General features: G+C 40.8%; 1 protein-coding gene across 1 annotated transcript in view; it reads right to left on the minus strand.

Annotated features, from left to right (window-relative positions):
* NDRG3 (NDRG family member 3) overlaps positions 1 to 16,949 on the minus strand; it is a gene marked incomplete in the record, with an annotated part of 646,357 nt that extends 629,408 nt beyond the window's left edge. Inside the window, 1 exon segment of the mRNA XM_044090166.1 lies at positions 16,822 to 16,949.
* Between the last annotated feature and the right edge of the window lie 3,994 nt (positions 16,950 to 20,943).

The raw sequence follows: 20,943 nt of genomic DNA on the forward strand, positions 1-20,943 counted from the left end.
ATTGATACATGGGTACCTTATCTACATTAAAATACAAAATCCATCTTAATTCTGCCAATTCTGTCCTAGTCCTAATGTCTCCCCCCCAATATTCTCTTTTATAATCTCAAGCACAAGAAACCTAAATTCATGATGTAAACCATGCACATTTGTATGTCTTGCCAGTGCATTATTCTCTTTATATGTTCCACAATATGCTCTCTTAAGGAGCGATTCGTTTTTCCTATACAGAACACTTCACATTCTATACAGACTATAAACGGACAACATTTCTAGACACACAATCAGCATAAAACTTATGTTCCAAACGAACCCCTGTCTGTGTGCATAAAGGGCCTGGGCTTATATAAATAAACTTACATGCACTACAATTTCTATAAGGATATGTTCCTTTTCACTGTGAAGTAACCAACAGTCTCTACCTCTGCCCTATAACCTAGCTGCCTCTTCAGCAGCAAATTATTCTTAAACTGGGAAAAAAAAAAAAAAGGAGTCCTGTCACTAATTATACCGCTCAACTCATCTGAAGCCTTTAAAATGTTCCAGTTTCTTTTTACAATGTTACAAAAAGTATTTCCATTACTAGAGAAGGCCATAGGGACTCTAATATGAATTTCATCTCTCAGAGTATAACTAACCATATCCTCTAAACAATGTTCTGAAAAATGGGGTCTCCTTTTTGTCTCTTTCCTGTAGGAGATAAGACATACAGTCATCTAGCTCTTCATCTGAGTTCCCCTTCAATAAAAAAAATCTTTAAACTCCAAGTGCTTCCATCAAAGAATGTTCTTCATTATGTAATCTCTTCTTCCTTAAAACTGGTCTTTTCAAAACATTTTTAGGAACGTGTCTAGGGTGCATATTATTGTGTAATAACAAATTTTTCCTACTCTGTTTCCTGTACAGGCTTGTTTGTAAATGTCCTGACTCTGATTTCTTTGCCGTCACGTCCAAAAAAATCTGTTCCCTAGAAAATTTAAATGTGAACCTAAGAAACTGTGTGGTATTGCTCAAATAATCTATAAATTCCACCAACATTTCACTTTATCCCTTCCATAGGAAAATATGTCGTCCACAAATATGACATACCAAAGTAGATAATCTGCAAATCTATTAATTGTAAAGCACACACATCTCTTCCCACTGTAACAGTACCAGTTTGGTGTAGCTATTCGCACACGCCATGCCCATAGCTATGCCAACTTTTTGTAAAAAGAAATTATTAAAAACAAAAGCATTGTTTTCTAAAACAATTTCAAGCAAAGCACATACAAGGTCTACCTTTTCAAATGTCAAATACCTTTTAGCCACCAAAAATTCTGTAATATTTTCTATTCCCCATGAACCGGGGATTACAGTGAAGAGTGACAATATCCATGGTAACAAACAAAAAACTGTCAGGAGCAAACTTTTCCACATCGTAAAAATCTTGCAAGAATGATTTTGTGTCCGTTAATACTGTCTTATTATCCTCTAACACAAGACGTAAAGTTTTCTCAATATAAATAGACGGGTTCAGTTGTCCAACCTTCACCTGAAACTAACCTTTACCTGAAACTATTGGTCCCATTGGAAGACATTCCAAATTTTTATGGACTTTCGGTAGACCATAAAGTAATGGAACCATAGGATGTGAAACATTAAAATATGATTACAGAGAAATTGTTTAAATATTAGTGATGAGAAGGTCAAGAACAAAGAAAGAAACTTTCTCCATAACCCCTGTCACAGTCCTGTCCGAGATCTGCACACAAGTTTCTTCATTCTCTAACATTTTCCACATCTGCGTATGGTAAAAATCCTTGTCCATGACTACTACACCCCAGCCTTATCAGCAGGTCTAAATTCCAGTGAATTCATCCTTTTCAGTTCAGAAAGTGCTCTGTGTTCATCTGTAGTCAAATTATAAAAATTAGAAGCATGGTCTAGTTCAAACATGCATCTAATCTCATTCTCACAAACCAGTACAAAAGTCTCAATTACTGGATGCGGCTTAGGGATGAACGTACTAGGTTTCCTAAAAACCTCATTACTATGTACATTACTCTGCCTGGAAAACAAAGTTTTTAAAAGTTAAATTTCTGGCAAAAACTTTCAAGTCCATCAGAACATCAACCATATCCGATTTTTGGGCGGGAATAAAGGACAAACCCTTGTTTAACAATGAAAACGTTGGAGAGGTGCTAGTTGTTATCCCCTCCACATTGCAGGACTTGAACAGCTTGTCCTGCATCCCATCAGCTCACTCATTCCATTCAAAAGCAAGCCAAATCTCCCCGTACCAGAGAGCCCTATAGCCCATTTATTCCTATCCAGAGAAACTTATGAACCATTTCATTCCCTGAAAGCAACAGATTACCAAGACTGAGAGAACCAGATTTAGTATTGTAGTGGTTCATCCTCAGACCTAACCCCTCCCCAGCAGCAATACACAATACTCTGCAATAGCGGTCTGTATGCTTCCAAGCACACAATTACATCACTGACTTAATGGGACATGCACTGCAGTTAACACTGGTGTACCCAGCCTCTTCCACAAGTAAAGATCTAACAGTGGTGGTGAACACATGCACCCTTAAAGAGGCCCAGTAGTGAAGAAAATCACTGTCTTGGAGAAAACAGATTAAATTTGGTGGACAAAATTACAGTGCTGTGCCTAATCATAACAATTTGGATGTTTGGATAAAAAAGTAAAAGTGGGAAGGGGAGACCATACTGGTACCAAAAAGGATACTGTGAATGCAAGTAGGCCAAGATACACTTATTCTTCGTACATACCCCTGTTAGCACTGGGCAAAGGGCAAAGAGGAAAAGGATACTGTGAATGCAAGTTGGCCAAGATACACATTCTTCGTACATACCCCTGATAGCACTGGGCAAAGCAGTGGGCAAGCTCCTGGGAAGTCGGTGTTCATTACTCAGCTCTTCAGTGTGAAGCTTTTCTGAGTGGAGTGGATGGTTTACACAAACTGCATTGACTCAACCATACCCAATATGACCAAAACAAGCTGCTCAAAAAGAGCAAACTTGCCTTGTGGACAACTGCCATTAATAGGCAGTAAGAAGAAAGGTCCAGATTTCTGCCGAACCGGTAGTTAATATCACATATACTGAATTTGTAGATACAGCTAACCTTTTGGCAGACAGGTTCTGTGAAAGTGTCACTCATCTGCCTCCACCACACATACCCCATGACATCCCTACCACATGTCCCCTACCTTCAATCTCCAAAGAGCAGGTTGTAAATGCCCTCTTCCAAGGCCAAAAACACAGCATCTATAGGACCAGATATTCCAAGTTGCATCCTACATGGGCTCCAACAAGAATTAGCAACACCACTGGGTACTCTTCACTCATAGTCTAAGCACAGGCTTCATTCCAGCTGAATGGAAAACAGCCACTGTTATTACCCTGCACAAAGGTGGTGCTTCCACTGACCCCAGGAACTACAGACCTATTAGCCTGACTAGCCTTATCTGCAAGTCCGTGGAGCAAATCATCATGGACCTTATCAACAGAGATATAGGTAATCTTGAAACACTTAACCCTACTTAGTCCAGATTTCTCAAAGGGACATCATGCCGGTTAAAACTGGTGGACTTCTTCAGGACAGTCACCAAGGTCCTGGACGAGGGGAAATCTGTGCTTACAGCTTACCTAGACTTAGCCAAGGCTTTTGACACTATCCCCCACTCAGGCATCATTCACAAACATACCCAGCTAGTATCAACCCTTATATCATTAGATGGGTCGACAACTGGCTCACTGATAGCACACACACAGTCAAAATAGGGGAATCCACCTCCAAAAGCAGACCTGTAACCAGTGGATCAGTCCTGGGACCTCTAATATTTGCAATCTATTTCTCCAAAGTACAAGCAAAAACTAAAGGTAGGTGGCTGACAAAGTTTGCTGAGGACTGCAAACTGGGAGCAGTCATAGAATCTCCAAATGATGTCAATATCCTACAACAGGGTCTTACACAAACATGACTGATGCCAAAGTCCTGGCCTTAAACTAAATGCAAAAAAAAAAAAATAAAAGTTATAATCCCTTTTGGAAAGAGCGATGTTCCTGCTAACTACCACATCAATAGCAACACTAAGTATGCACTCAGTGGTGAGAGACCCAGGCGCACAGGCTGACAGTAACCTTACCTTTGATCATCAGGTCTCCAGTGGTAAGAAGGACATTCTATATTGCTCATCTCGTAAGTATGGGTGTGACACTGCCAGCCCAGCTATCTGGAATTTAGTAAATATGTCATTTGTGAATATTAACGTGATTCACATGCCTGTCTTACAAACGTAAGAGAACTATATGTTATGTGTATATTAAACTGTATGTTATGTACGGAGCTTCGAGAATGTAACCACAGTGTACCCTACTGGAAAAGGAAAGAATGTTCTACGATTGTGATCTCTGTTTCACTGAAGGAGACGGGATGTCTACAGCTAGAAGTTTGATTCTATTGTCTTGAAACCGAAATAATTACTAGGTTTAAAATGTAAAGTGTTTTTATTGCTCTGTGACTTCCTAGCAGCTGCACATCTGAGAGATAAGTACTTCTGACACAGCGATGTTGGTTTCTGTTAGCCTGGGCACTAAAGGCAGGTGGCAAAGTGTGATGTCAACCAGCTGACCCAGCAGTAATGAAAACTTTGCAAACAAAAAGAACTTGGTAAAAGAAAAAACGAGCAGGCTCCAGGAACACAAAAACACTATTTATTAATGTGAGCGCTTTCGTTAGAGAAAATGCTCCAACTTCTTCAGACAAAACCTAAGACAACAGAAAACACTTTATATAGTGTTAAAAACCAAAAAATCAATTAGGCCCCATCCCTAATTGGTATTTGCCACATGTATTATAAGTGCATTAACAATATACACTCACTACCTTAAGTTGTTCATTGTAAAACATGTTGTGGGACCATAAAAACATAAGTAAAACAGGTTTAGTTAAATATACATGAATGTTGTTTGTCTTTTCGGCTTTTCCCTGTTAGGGGTCCGCTAATGATTGGCAGTAGATTTTTACGGTGCCGAGTTGCCAGCCTAAAAAATATCATTTATCTGTAAATCCATAATAAAATAATAAACACACGTAAAAAGGAAGAAAGTATAAAACTATTCTATCTAAAAGGATCAAATCCAATACAAATAAATAAATAGATAGGACAAATAAGTGAAACCTGAGCCCCTACTAAATGTAAAAATATAAAAATATAAAAACTACTGGTTTGTTATTTCTATCAATTTCTTAATTTTTTATATATAAATAGAAACCTTCATTACCATATGTAAGGTATAATAAGTGTTACATCATATATGTGTATATGTACAAATACTCAAGAAACCAAAGGTTACTTACTAATGACTACCTGGTAAGTGCTTTTATTTTAAGCAAGCATTTGATTGATATAGATGCATTTAATCCTGGTGGGATGTGGGCTGATGTGCGAATTTGCCACCTCAATTTGCACTCCTCAAGCTTAAGGTCCCATGGACCTCCTTTTACATTATGTTCAACTTGTTGTAACACCACAAAAGAGAATCTAGGATTAGGATGCCCCAGAATGTGCTTAGCTAGGGCATTAGTGGTTACATTTTTGTGAATGCTATATTGATGCTCAAACTCTTCGTTTAATTTTCCTCTCAGTTTTGCCAATGTAGTATGCATTACAATCTTCACATAAATCAACGTAGAGCACCCCCCTGAGTGTCACAGTTGAACTTCCCCATCAATTATATATAACCTGTCCCTAACCTTTATTTTGTTAGTTATTCTAACGTATTTACACTGGGGACATCTACCACACATGGACATTCAGAGACAGCCCTTAATGGTTTTTTTTACCCTTCTCAACCAGACATTTCAAATTAGGGCCCCTTCTAAAAATTAGCTGCGGTGACTGTCCTAAAGTTTTGTTGTGCTTGTTGTCTTCCAAAATGAAGGCCCAATTTTTGGCAAGAATGTCCCTAATAAGTTTAGAATCTAAAGAATATGTTGTCAAAAATCTAATATTCGTATCCAAACTAGGGTCGATTCTTCTTTGTGATGGTAGTTCATCAAATGAAGTTACCTCTGTCTCATATACTTTAATCACTATGGGGCAAAAATGGCCTACTAACCTTTTGCTATTCACTTCCTCAAAAATATGTTCAAGGAATCCTAAAGGATAACCTCTTTTAAGGAACATGGTTTTAAGCAAATCACATTCCCTTAGGAAATCATCATAGCTCGAAACCATTCTGGCCACCCTAACTGCCTGCCCTTTTACTACCACCTTCTTCTGATGGTGTGGGTGGCTACTCATAAAATGACGAAAGCGCTCACATTAATAGTGTTTTTGTGTTCCTGGAGCCTGCTCATTGACCTAACAGTAATGTTTTGATATTAAGTTGGGAACTCTCCCTGAGTCAGGGCATTTTTTTTTATTTGTCTTTGGACCTGGAAACATCCATCATCAGCACTTGCCTCGCTAATAGTAAGTAATCAGGGTACAGTAATCTCTCTTAGATATAGATCGGAATATAGTAAAGATTAGTTTAGATGTTTTCTGTATTTATTTGAAACTATCCTGCAATATTGTTTTGAAATATTTACTGTGATTCTGAACTCTGTAGTCACTGTGTTGAGTTATTGAGTATTGTCTTGTTCTTTAAATTATTTATTATTAAATATATTTCAACCTTTTAATTGTGGCTGGTTTGTTTAGAGATATTTAAGCTCTTAGAGTACTTGCATATGTATTTGGTGACACTGTATAGGTCACTCCAATAGCCTTGCTGTTGGTCACACCATTTGCATAATAGTATCACCACACAACAGGATTGGTCACCATAAGGACCTTATAGTAGCTGATAAACAAATGGTTAGTGGCAGTAACTACCTTTTAGTTGGGCAGAAGGGGGCATAGCTAGTAAACCTGTGCCAGCCTTTCCCGAGAGTGTGTGCATGTGTTTGTATATAAATCACATCTCAAAAAGTGTGTGCGTCAGCCACCTGGGCAGGGACACGAAGCACTGGTTGGACAGACAGGGAACTGGAGGTTTTGGCTTGACTGTTCGGCTGAGATCTGAACCCTATAGCTGTGTCAGTGGGGAGTCTTACTGGGGATTTGGTGAGAGAGAGGGATAAACCAGCCCCAGACTTATTGTAATCTCTGTGTGCTCTTAAGGGAAACTGTGCTTTACTGTGTGTGTACTTGTCATCCTCCCAATGTGTACGTCCCTCACTGGTGCTAGTTTTGAGGACTGAGGCTCCTTGATTACTGCACTAGTGCAGGGGTGTCGCATATTAATTGGTGGCAGTGGTGGGATATCCACAACACATATTAATTGGTTGACAGTGGTGAATTAGCTACATCACATATTAATTGGCTTGTAATAGTGTGCATATTGAATTCCTGTAGCCTGTGTGTCACTGAACATGTTTGTACTATTAAAAAACAGCCATGCAATGAACATTCAGAGTTCATATCACAATTGTTTTATTTACTTATTTTTTGTTAGTTTAGTCAGAGAGAGCAGGCAAACATGTCAGCAAAAAGAGTATGGCAAGCTAACAAGGAGCCAGTTGGCTGAAATCTGCCAGGCTAAAGGACCATGCCAACCTGACTAAAGCAGACATGATTGCAGTTTTAGTCACAGCTGTCATCACAGAACAGCAACCAGAAGGCCAAATCAGACTGACAGTGGAGATGTACAACTCTCAGAGAATGGACAGCTCAAACTTTCCACAGAGGACTTAAAAATCCATCTGGAGTTAAAGAGACTTGAGCTAGAGGCCAAGTGTTTGGAAATAAAAGCAGCAGAGAGACAGACATCTGAAGGCTGAGGAAAATGAGAAAATGCAATGCCTGGAAGCAGAGGAGGAGGAGAGGCAAAGGCAACATGAAAAGGATATGCTAACTCTTTGCCACGGTCATGGATGTAATGGGAAGGGAGTGAATGAACCCCAGAAGCAACAAAGGTCAGTAAATGTCTTCCACAATTTACAGAAGGGGATAATTCTGATAGCTTTATTCATTTGTTTGAGAGAGTATGTAAACACTATAATGTTGACCAAAGGCTCGTTATGGTTCCTGACCCCCTTACTCCATGGTAAAGCTGTAACTATAACATCTGTCTGATACGGATTGTTTAAATTATAATGTTGTAAAGAACTGTTTGCTAGAATGTTTTAACACCTGAAGCTTATAGAAAAATGTTTTGTGAGCATAGAAGCAAGGCAGATGAAAGTGTGTGTGAATATGTTGCTGAACTAAGCACTTATTTTCATAGGTAGGCGAGTGGATTTCAGGTCACCACTTTTGAAGGACTGGCACACCTTTTGGTGAGGGAACAAGCCCTTAGTACTTTGCCGGAGGACATGAGAATCTGGTTAGCTGATAGACAATGCAATACTGTAGATGGGTTGGGGAAGAAGGGAGACCTACACCTAGCAAGCAGGGCATCACTGCACAGGAAAGGGACACCCAGTGCTGCTCATGGGTCTAAAGGAATCCATGGAGAGCAGCCCAGACTGCCCCAACAGAGACAGCCAGTAGCAGGGGAAGCCACTAGTCCAGGTACATGTCCAGAACCAAGGATTAAATGTTTTAAATGCAACCAGTGGGACCATGTAGCATATAGATGTCCATGGAGGCAAGGTGTGGAACAAAAGGTGGGAAAGCCAGTAAGTGAAAATGACAAAATGACAACAGTAGGTTGTCTCGAGACAACAAGGGTACCTAACTTCCACCCTGCAGATGTCCTGACAGAGAATGATTTTGATAATGCAGTACCGTGTGTGTATGCAGTTACACGTCAGACCTGGAGAAAAGCATGTGGGTCTAGTAGCCTGGGGGAGACCCAGGCAGACCACACACTTGCAGCCAGGACTGGTGAGGTGGTTACTTCAGGGAGAGAACTACCCTGTAGCAGTGAGACTGAAGGTGAGCCACAGCTGCTTGTGGGTACTGATGTTCCCCTAGACAGGATGACTGCAAGTGCAGAGGCAAGTAGTAGTACCCAGGCTGACAGTGAGGCACCCCTGTCAGAGTACACCAGACTTCCTGTGGAAGGAGAGCTGGGAAGGGTTACAAAGGGAGAGCTGAGACAGGCTCAGCTCTCAGACCCTACATTACAAGGCATGAGGGAGGTAACTAGTGAGGCACCTGATTCTCAAGGGAAGGGGGAATCTGTATACTGTGACAAAGGGTTACTGTATACAGAGTGGACCCCTGAGGGAGGGCTAGAAGGTGAGAGAACCCAGCAATTGGTTATGCCCAGAGCCTACCGTCTGGCACTTCTAGCCATAGCCCATGATATTCCCTTTGCAGGTCACATGGGCATAAAACATACAAAGAAATGTACTATGCAAAACTTTTACTGGCCTAAGATTAGAGATGTAACAGGCTACTGCTCGACCAGTGAGCAGTGCGAAAAGGTAGGCAAGGCAGAAGACAAGGTGAAAGCTCCTTTGATGCCTTTGCCTGTGATTGAGGAGCCATTTCAGAGGGTAGCTATGGATACTGTGGGGCTTCTGAGTACCCCAAGTTCCACAGGGAAAAAAGTATATCCTACTGGTAGTAGATTATGCTACCAGATACCCTGAGGCAGTGGCTCTGTCCTCCATTGAAGCATAAAAGGTGGCAAATGCTTTGTTAGAAATTTTCACCAGGGTAGGTTTTCCAAAAGAAATACTAACTGACAGAGGTGCCAATTTCATGTCAGACCTGGCTCGTCTGTGGAAGTACTGTGGGGTGAAGCATCTAAAGACCACCCCCTACCATCCCCAGACTAATGTTCTTGTTGAGAGGTTAAACTCTGCACTAAAGATGATGCTATGGGCATTTGCAGACCAGTTTAAGAGGGACTAGAACAAATATTTGCCCCATCTCTTTGCTTACAGAGAGGTTTCCCCAGGAATCCACAGGTTTTTCACCCTTTGAGTTGCTGTATGGCCTTAGGGTGAGGGGGACCTCTAGATTTGATTTGAGATGAGTGGGAGGGCAAGTGTGAATCCCACAAGGAGTCTGTTGTGGCATATGACTTAAGCTTCAGGGCAAGGCTCTGTGGAACTCATGGGCTTGGCCCAGGAGATCCTGGCAGAAGCCCAACAGCATAAAAAGGTCTGGTATGACAGGAATGCTCAAGCTAGAGCTTATGCTGTAGGGCAGCAAGTAATGGTTCTCATTCCTGTCAGACACACAAGCAGCAGCCAGCTTGGGAGGGACCCTATAAGGTGGTAAGGAAGGTCAGTGATGTTAACTACATGGTAGAACTGCTAGGCAGGGGCAGAAATCATACCATGTTAAAACCTTACCATGATAGGGAGGCCTTTGTGCTGAGTATTTGTAGTGGATTGCAGGAGGAGTCTGAAGGGGATCTGGTGACTGATCTCCTCAGTGAGGCTTGGACTGACACCTTAGTGGAAGGGGTGGCAATGTCCCAGCAGCTATCCCCTAACCAAGTTCAAGAAATCCGAGCAGTGTTACAGGTGTTTGTTCACTGGGAAACCAGGGTGCACCCACCTGGTGCAGCACCATGTGGGTACTGGACCGCAAAGGCCTATTAAGCAGGCCCCTTATAGGGTGCCAGAAAGAGTCAGACTGAGGAAGGAGATACAGGAAATGTTGGAACTAGGGATAATTCAGGAGTCCAGCAGTCCCTGGGCCTCCCCAGTAGTGCTGGCACCAAAGAAGGATGGCAGCATCAGGTTCTGTGTGAACTACAAGAAATTACATAGTCACACAGTCATATGCTTATCCCATGCCTAGGATGGATGAAGCCCTAGAGTAGCTGGGTGGGGCTAAGTATCTTACCACCACTGATCTTACCAAGGGTTACTGGCAGATGCCCTTGACTCTCAGTGCTAAAGAGAGAGGTCAGCCTTTGTGACTCCTTTTGGCTTGTACGAGTTCACAAAGATGCCTTTGAGATGAAAAAGGTCCCAACGACTTTCCAGAGGCTGGTAGATGTATCCTAGCAGGACCAGGAGATTTTGCCCTTGCTTACCTAGAAGACATTGCTATCTACAGCCATTCCTGGCAAAAGCACCTTCAGCATGTCAGGGAAGTGCTGGACAGACTACAGAGGGCAGGGTCGACCATCAAGCCCAGCAAATGTCAGGTGGGTATGGCAGAGGTCTCCTATCTGGGACAGAGTGGGGACTGGTAAGATCAGGCCAGAATCTGGCAAAGTGGAAGCCATTCAGGCAAAGCCTGCCCCTGTTGCCAAACAGCAGGTGAGGGCATTCCTAGGGACAGCAGGGTACTACAGAAAGTTTGCCCCCAGTTATAGTACCATAGCTGCTCCCCTCACAGACCTGACAAGGAAAAACAGGCAAGATAAGGTAGTGTGAACCTCAGCATGTGAGCAGGCATTCCAGAAGCTTAAAGGAGCTTTGGGAGGATCCCCCGTGTTAGCCAATCCAGACTACGGCAAAGAATTTGTTGTGCAGGAGGATGCTTCAAACCATGGGGTGGGGGCTGTACTTAGCCAGGTTTCTTCAGAGGGAGAAGAGCAAGCAGTGTTTTATCTCAGCTGCAGGCTCCAACCCAGGGAGGAATGCTATGCAGCTGCAGAAGAGGAATGCCTAGCCATAGTGTAGGCATTGCAGAAACTTCAGCCTCATCTGTATGGAAGGAAATTCACTCTAGTTACAGACCACAATCCCTTAGCATGGCTACATTGAGCCAGCCATCAAAATGCCAATTTACCAAAGTGGAGCCTAGGGTTGCAAGCGTACGATAGGACAGTGCAGCACCACAGTGGGGTTTAGCAACGCCAACGCACATGGACTCTCAAGACAGGGAAGGGGGTAGTGTATTCCCAGATAGGTTCACCCACTCAAGTAACGTCTCAAGTAATGTTTCACAAGGGTCACTTGAAAAACTAGCTTGAGTTTTCGGGGAAGGGAGAAATGTGACAATGCCAGCCCAGCTATCTAGAATTTTGTAAATAATCACATATCATTTATGAATATTAATGTGATTCATATGCTTGTCTTACAAATGTAAGAGAACTATATGTTATGTGTATATTAAACTACTAGTGCAGAAGTGTGTGTTGAACTGTATGATACGTACTGAGCATGAAGACCGTAACGACAGTGTACCCTACTGGAAAAGAACAGAATGTCTTAACGATTGTGTTTATCTCTCAGTTTCACTGAAGGAGACAGGATGTCTACTGGCTTGAAACAGAAATAATTATTAAGTTTAAAAATGTAAAGTGTTTTTATTGCCCTGTGACTTCCTAGTAGCTGCACATCTGAGATTAAGTATTTCTGATGCACATTCACTTGATGCACAGGCATTACTCTGGTTTAAATCTTATTTAGACAACAGACAGCAAGCAGTACTTTGGGATAACAATCTTTCTACACCCCTCCCTGTGAACATCGGAGTACCTCAAGGCTCTATTTTGGGCTCTCGTATCTTTTCAATGTTTATTAATGATCTAAATACCAAAATTCCTCAAGCCACCCGCATACAATATGCAGATGACTCAACATTAATATGTTCAGCCAAATCCATAACCTCATTCCAGACCCTCACCCAAACAGCATTTAATATTGCTGAAAATTGTTCATGCAACACTGCCTCCTCCTGATCCCCAACAAAACAAAATTACTCTTTGCTCCTACTCAAAAGTCACCAGTAATTCACTTCACAGTAACCTCTCACAATGGAACTAGCATATCCCCGACACTACAACCTGTCTCCTGGGGATAACAATAGAAAACAACCTTAGCCATGATGATCATATTAATACTACCATAAAGTCTGTCAACAAAAAAATAGGCTCCCTTTATAGAATTAAACCCTTCCTTACACCAATAGCCAGAACCACTATTGCCCAGACCCACCTGATCTCTACCCTGTTCTATGCCTCTGTCATATATACCAATCTATCTAAAAACAACCTTAAACTTGCAACTAGCTATAATAACAAAGCCAGATTTGCCACTGGCAATCGTTTCAAAACCCACCACTGTCTTAACCTCAAACAACTGAGATGGTTAGAACTGTAGAACCAACTACTCTGTCAACAACTTGCTATCACCCAAAACGTACTTTACCACCCTAATACCCCAATCCTCACTATTCTGACTACCCCTTATAAAAATCTTACTACACTTCCCTCAGTTAATAAGCTTCTAGTTTCCACTATTAAATCTAACTACAAAGCTGGGGACTCACTTCACTAACACAGTGGGAAAAACCTGAAATCAGCTTCCAAGTGAACTCTCAAATCTCTCTTCCACACAGCTTTTTAAAAAACATCTTAAAGAATATCTTAACACATTGGCTTTGTCCCTGCTCTAACCCGGACTGATATCTCATTTACCCATCTTGCTCTCCCTATACTGCTCTACTCTACTGTTCTATGTTGCCTACTTGTATTAACAAGTTAACGAACCTCAACCTAGGATCCAATGAGATTTCCCTCTTAGTACTCCATAAAAAAAAAAATCTTTATATGTTTTTTTCTCTCAAATGTTGTTGTTCTCTATATTAGCTTAAACCCTTCAAAGGACTCTGCACATGTTTATCTTATGTACAAACTATATGAAAATGTATATTGTATAATGTTGTTACTGCCTATGCTTGGAGCTTTTCTCCCCGGGCCTCTACTGAAAATGGATATATATCAGTTAGACGAGCCCGGTCAACAAATGTAAAATAAATAAATAAATAATTTTGATACAGACAGGTTGGTTTCTGTTAGCCTGGGAACTGACAGCGTGGGAACTGAAGGCAGGTGACAGAGTGATGTCATCCAGCTGACCCAGTAGTAATGTTTTGATATTAAACTGGGAACTCTCGCAGAGTCAGGGCATTTTGTATTTGTCTTTGGACCTGGAAACATCCATCATCATCACTTCCCTTGCTAACAGTAAGTAATCAGGGTACAGTAATCTCTGTTAGATATAGATAGGAATATAGTAAAGATTAGTGTAGATGTTTTCTGTACTTATTTGAGACTGTCCTGCAATGTTGTTCTGAAATATTTCCTGTGATTCTGAACTCTGTAGTTACTATGTTAAGAGTATTGTCTTGTTTTTCTTTTCTTTTATTTATTATTAAATATATTTAAACCTTTTAATTGTGGCTGGTTTGTTTAGAGATATTTAAGCTCCTAAGCATACTTGCATATGTATTTGGTGACACTGTACAGACCACTCCAATACCTTATGGTTGGTCAAACTTATTTGGAAAATCGTACTTTACTGTGTGTGTACTTGTCATCCTCCCAATGTGTACATCCCTCACTGGTGCTAGTGATGAGGATTAAGGCTCCTTGCTTACTGGGCCAGTGCAGGGGCGTCAAAGGGCATTGCCTCTAGACAAAAAGAAGTTATAACCATCTTGTACTCTTTCTTCATCAGGCCAAAAACTAAGTACAACACCCCTTTTGGTATGTACCTTTCCAAGCACCTACAGCAATTGGAGAGACCACAAAGGTTCCTCACAAGGAAAATTCAAGGTCTTCAACATCTGTTCTATGTGGATCATCTGAAATCACCGTCACTTTACTCTGTTTCATACAGACTATTCACAGGCAATCTCTGCCATGCATACAAGGCAATCTCTAACACTGCTTTAATCGGAAATGCTACACATCCGCTGTCAAATGGTACACGGGTTACTTGCTCTAAAGACCTTAGCCTGGTATGTAACATTAATAGAACCTGCTAGAGGGACAGATTTGTCTCCCAGAGGTTACCGCACCTCTGTAACAGACTCCTGCTTCACGTCAAACACAGCATCTTATTGGCCCTCTTTAAACGCAATCTGGATGATTAGATGGCTAACCGTAAATTCACCCGGGGGGTTCCACCTGTATCCCTCTTGGACAGGGGCAATAGGTGCTGATCGTGGAAATAAGGGTAGAACTTGGCTAGGCTTGTAAGGGCCTTAGGCCATTAGCCTAGTAGCTTCCTACGGTCATAGTCCATTAGCCTAGTAATTTCCTATGATCCTATAGTCATAACCAAAGATACCATTTGTTTAGTTGTACAGCCACGGTGGTGCAGCGGTAGCATTGTTGCCTCACAGCAAGAGGTTCTCCCGTTTGATTCTCGGCTGGAGAACCTTCTGTGTGAAGTCTGCATATCCTCCCCGTGGTAGAGTGGCGTTGGAAAGAAGTGTGAATGGGCGTGCCTTCGTTGAAGGTTGGGCTGGCACCTCGGCACAATAAAAATCTACTGCCAATCATTAGCGGTCCGGAGTTCCACTGTGATGACCCCTAACCGGGAAAAGCCGAAAGAGGAACAACCATTGTTTACTTGTAATATGCACTTACATCACAGCTCCAAAAATGTGTGCTATTGTCAGGGGTACAATACTATAGGACAGGTTAACAGGTACTTTAAAAGTGTGGGAGACCTACTTTGTACAACCATTTAACGTGTGTTTAGTATACCTACAAACATTCTGCAAGTCTATATATTCTTAAATTCACACACTATATAACTCAATAAATAGAAAATTACATACCTATACCTATTTGCAAAAACACACACTGCTAGAAAACACGGAAATAAAACAGCCACCACCCTAATACTTACCTGGTATACAAATGGGAATAAAATATCAACACCCTCACGGATTCGGTATACAAATGGGAATAAGATATCAACACCCTCACTGATTCACTGAGCACATTTATTTGCAATACTACACTACACAAGCAACAAAATAAGAATATCCAGACACAAACCGACCATTTAAATTGTTAAAAGAACTTCTCCACTGCAACAAGTGTCAAACGTGTAAAATATATGTAGCTCGAAGACGTGTGAGGAAATCCGAAACTGGAAGAAATCCGGTTTAAGGCTGACAAAGTGACCTTGGGCGACTTACGAGACCTTCTCTATGTCAAAATCAAACCACTATAAATATCAAGAGTTTTAGAAAGAAATTCCAGGGGAATATCGCAAGACTGTTTTCCATCTATGTGCATAACCTACATCCATAGGCTTTCAGTGTCCAAAAGGGTCCCTGCAAACCCAAACTCCAAACAATGTGGAACCTCAGTCAATGTCATCAGTACCGCTGCAGTTTTAAAAAAAAAAAAGCTATAACAAAAGACATGCAGCAAAAATGAGTTATCTAGGCAGATAACACCAGCGACGTACGCACAAAAATAAACAAACGAACAAACCCCTCCCACAGCCGTTTATGAAAACAAGGGACCAACTATTTTCTTTCCTGCCATCAGCAGTACTTAAACCGCACACGGGAGAGTCATCCAAATAGCTTGACAGAAAAAAATGGGCCCAAAAAGGTATCCTCATCATGTTGGCATGTGTGCCAACGCATCAGCTACCTTAACAAGAACGGCTTAGATCAGGTATAACGGTTCATGAAGTTGAGACTTTACATAAAGTCTACTTGCTTTAGCGGTCTTTCAAACTCTCTTCACATGTATCATTAAAGTGACCAGCATCACAAGGAGCATTCTCAAGGTATGTGTAACTAAGGAAGTGCATCTGCAGCACGCCATACCAAGGCTGGGTGTTATCCACACATGGGCAAAAGGACAAGTCTTCGCCTCGGTAAGCTACAACATGCTAAACATACACAAATGCAATGGGACATCCAATCACTTGACATACATTACATTTCAGAAAACACAAAGATCTGAAAATCCCGCAGAAAAACAGTGGCACTAAAAGCGCGTGATACAAAACATTAAACAATCAGCGCCCAAACCATCAATAAATGCACCTTACTATAAGCTAGTCACCAACCCCGGCCTTCCTCTACTGACTAATATTGCATGATTTAAGTCCGTATAAGACATAAAAATACTACAACTCACCCTCTGCTCCACTATCTTATTACTACTGGGTCATTCAGGAGAAAAATACACCTTCTGCTGTCTAACACACCCGTCTATTTTTTTTTATGACCGCCCACCCCCGTGACGCAGTTTAGGACGCCATGTTCCTTAAAGAGACAGGAGCATGTTTCCTGCCATACTGTCATTCCCAAATATAGTTTAACATCACCTGCACCTACAACAGATGCAGTTCTTCCTCCCGACGTTGCACTGTGAAACGAAGTGTAGGAAATTTACAGTACCTTCTGCCCTTTGGCAGCAGGATTTATTGGCGCGGTGCTGGTGACCAACGTGAAAAACACCCATAAGGTGTAAAAAATACTTGTTATCTCTCAACTGCACAGATTTTTGCGTCACATTTTTAGCCCATTAGTCATAAAATTGTGTTTTTTCTGGACAAATCATTTGCAAAGTATTGAGGGTTGAAGTCAGAAAATAATGGCAGACATTTGAGGTTTAGACTTCATACCCTTCGGAAAATTCATGCCAATGCAAAACATGTTACTGTATTAATTTTCTAAATTTGTAAGAGCAATATTAAAAAAGTGTCTCTATATTTGGGCCTTTGACCCCCACCCCCCATTACTGATGTTTTTTTTCCAGATTTCTGGGTCTAAGAGGTTGAGAGCTGTGGTTTTTCTGTGTTAAGAAAATCAGCCTTACTGTTACTGTTTTCACGAAGTACACCTCCTATATCCTAATCTGGGGAATTATCATGTATTGGAACTAATAATGTATAATTCAGCCGTAAAGTGAGTATATGGACTGCAGACAGTCTGTGTTGATACTGTATCTCGATCTTTCGAAACATTTACTTACGGGAGATCATTACATTACAGCGCATAGACTTGTTGAGTGTAGTAGGTGCAGCCCTTATCAAGCCACTCAGTCATACAGATTTTTACAGCATGTCCAGATTTTTGCCTCATAATTTTTGGTCTGTAGTTGATACATTTTTATTTTTTTTCTAATCACTGAGAGTCGAAATCAAAATAATGACATACATATGAGTTCCAGACTTCACACCCTTCAAAAAATCATGCTAATGCAAAATCAGTTATTCTATTAACTTTCTAAGTTTGTAAGAGCAATACTTAAAGTGTCCTTATTTTTTTCAAATATATTTTTATTGCATTTTTTTCTTATTATGTGTCCCTATTTTTGAGCCTTTGTCTCCCCATTATTTATGACTTTGTCCAGATTTCTTGTTCTAAGTAGTTCCCTTATCCCTAGTTGCCCTTATCTCTGCAATGGATCATGTTTTTTCTCCTATAAAAGAAAGCAAGAAGTGTGAAGAAATGTCCTTTCTTCGTCGAAATTGCGGGCTGTTCGGAGTTGTTATGTATACAATCTAAATTAATTGAGGTATAGCACTTGTAAGGTGACTTGCTGATTAGTACTATTGACCTCACTTCAATACAGAGAAAAGACCTAATGCAACGAACACGCATTTTCCTAAGTAAAGGTTAGGGTTACCACCTGTCCCACTTTGCGAGGGACAGTCCCTCTTTGAGCAGTTGTGTCCTGCATAAATATTGAATAAATGGCAAATGTCCTGAGATATTAGGACAAACATATTTCCTATATTTAATGTAATAGTTGCATAAAACAGTTATTCTGTTTCTGAAACACCTAAATGTTATAAGAAACAGAATAAGCAACTAAAATGCTACAAGAATAAGCATTTATGTAGTCAAAAAAGTGAAGTTCTGTCCTTTGTACTGGCTGTGGGTATGTTTTGCCTTGCAAAATCTGACGTTTGTACAAAAAATATCCCACTTTGGGCATTTGAAAAGGTGGCAACCCTAAGTAAGGTAAGAGAATAGGTAAAGTAAAACCACCAAAGTGCTTTTAAAGGGGCAAGTCCCCTGGCACCCCCAGAGATCGCAAAGAGTCACAGAAAGCGTAGGGCGTATTTCCAGAAATGTTATGCTACGGAAGGTAAGAAGGGTGATTACAGGAAAAGAATGTCTTAATTATTGTGCAAATCAAGACATATTGTAATGCTTTTATCCTAGATCAGGTTGTAATATAGGATTCCCACGGAGTTTTCACTTGCCACCTTTTAAGAAATCCCACCTTTTTAAGGAAAAATGTACCCACAGCCAGTGCAAATGACTAGACTTCCCTGTGATGTAAAAATAAAAGCCCCACTCTTGTAGAATTTGAGTGCATTCTAATTCATATTATCTTGAGGTGTTGCTAATACAAAATGATAATTTTATTCAATTTTTAGCAGAAACTTGGATAATATTTTTTGTCACAAAACTTAAGGACATTTGCCATTTTCCTAATTTTTTGCAGGACACAGCTGCCCAAATAGGTGCTGTCCTTTATTAAGAGGGGCAGATGGTAACCCTAAATGCCTACCATTATGCTGAACATTTTCAAGGTGGACATGGCACTCAACTAAGGAAGCATGATCATGATACATTCTTATTTACAGTTTTCACAAATGGAGTATCCAATCTGAGGATGTGAGAGACATTTGTTTCTCAGTTTGTTGGCTGCAAACAACTTGGCCTCAATTAACTGATCTCCCTCACATACTGGAGAAGTTTGTTGCTTAGTGTGAAGTGAGTGGGATGAGGATCAGCACTTAAAAATCAAAGGTCATGGTTTATTCCTGGAATAGAGTTGGCTGCTCTTTGCAGATAAAGGGGGTGAGGTGTAGCTATCTTAAACAGAGAAGTTTAAGTACGCTTTGTTCTTGTTCACAGGTGATAGCAGAAGAGATTGTGAGATGGGCCAGCAGATGAGTGCAATAGTGGCAGTACTACTACAGGCATTGTACCAGACCATAGTAGTGAAGCAAAACTTCACTGCCAAGGACAAAGCTTTCATTTTACCAATTTGCATCTTTCCGCTGCAGAGACAGTGCCAAAATCAGCAGATGGGTTGGGCCCATTTAGGGTGACATGTTTTGGTTAGTGTTTAAAAGAATGAGTTCATGGATACAAACTGCAAAAATGAGATTTCTTCATAGGGTTGCCGGGCTGCCTTTCCATAACAGAAGGAGAAACCTGACAACCTGGAAGCATAGCTCAAAACATCTTTGCTGAAGAATCAGAGAGAAAGCCAAAAGTATTGTGTGTGTGTGGGTGGGTGGGTGGGTGGGTGGAGCAAGGGTTCAGAATGAAGGACAATTTTTAAATATTACTCTATCACTTAAAAGTTTAACAGAACAGTAGCTTTTGCACCAACATACATTTTCTGAACAATAAAAAGTATAAAACATAACATCTGACATTACTGACTGTAATCTTCAGTGATTTAGCAGAGAATCAAAAATTTTATGAGAGGCAGGGCAAAAATAAGAGGAAAAATCAGAAAGTTTTTTTTTCAAAATTAGGTACAGTTAAGAGATAAGCCTGAAAGGCTCTCATAGTAGAGCCTCTGTTCCTCCATACTGAAAGGAAACCATTGAAGTGGTGTGGACATCTAGTACAAATTGTCCCTGGTTACCTCACAGGGGAGTTATACCAAGGACAGCCTACTGTAAAGAATCCCTTTGTTAGACTCAGTAGATGCTAGAGAGATTGTTTCTCTCATTTGGCCTGGGAATACTTCAATATCCCTCAGGCTGAGCTGGAGACTTCGGCTAGGGATAAAGAAGATCTGGTCTGTCCTGCTTGGCTTACTAACACTGCAACCTTCACCAGGACAAGTGGTGTAGAAAATAGATGGATAAATGAAAAAAATCAATCAAGGAATTCATTCCAGAGATCACCACCCTAGCTAAAAAAGCTTATTCTTTATTCTGCATTAATTAAGGTACACCAAACCTACTATATACTGTGTTCCCTTTAGGAAGATTACACACTATTAGTTAGAACTATGGGTGTTTAGCACTGCCTTTAGGATGATTTAAACTACCAGAGTGTCAGAATATTTTCATGTCCTAGGTCTCATGCATAAGCTTGACTTTCTCAGTTTCAGTTTGAATTTTTTCCTTTAGATATCATCTGTCATCTTGGAGGCCACTCAATGGATTCTGACAAGTTGCTAGTGTCTTTTTTTACAGCCTTAAGAGTTATACATAACATCCCATGTGGAGTTTAATACAGGCCTTTTAAAATTAAAGAGCTAACATCCTTCAAA

The sequence above is a fragment of the Protopterus annectens genome, chromosome 12.part0, assembly GCF_019279795.1.
Source record: "Protopterus annectens isolate FY-2018-M chromosome 12.part0, PAN1.0, whole genome shotgun sequence".
Classification (NCBI taxonomy): domain Eukaryota; kingdom Metazoa; phylum Chordata; order Ceratodontiformes; family Protopteridae; genus Protopterus; species Protopterus annectens.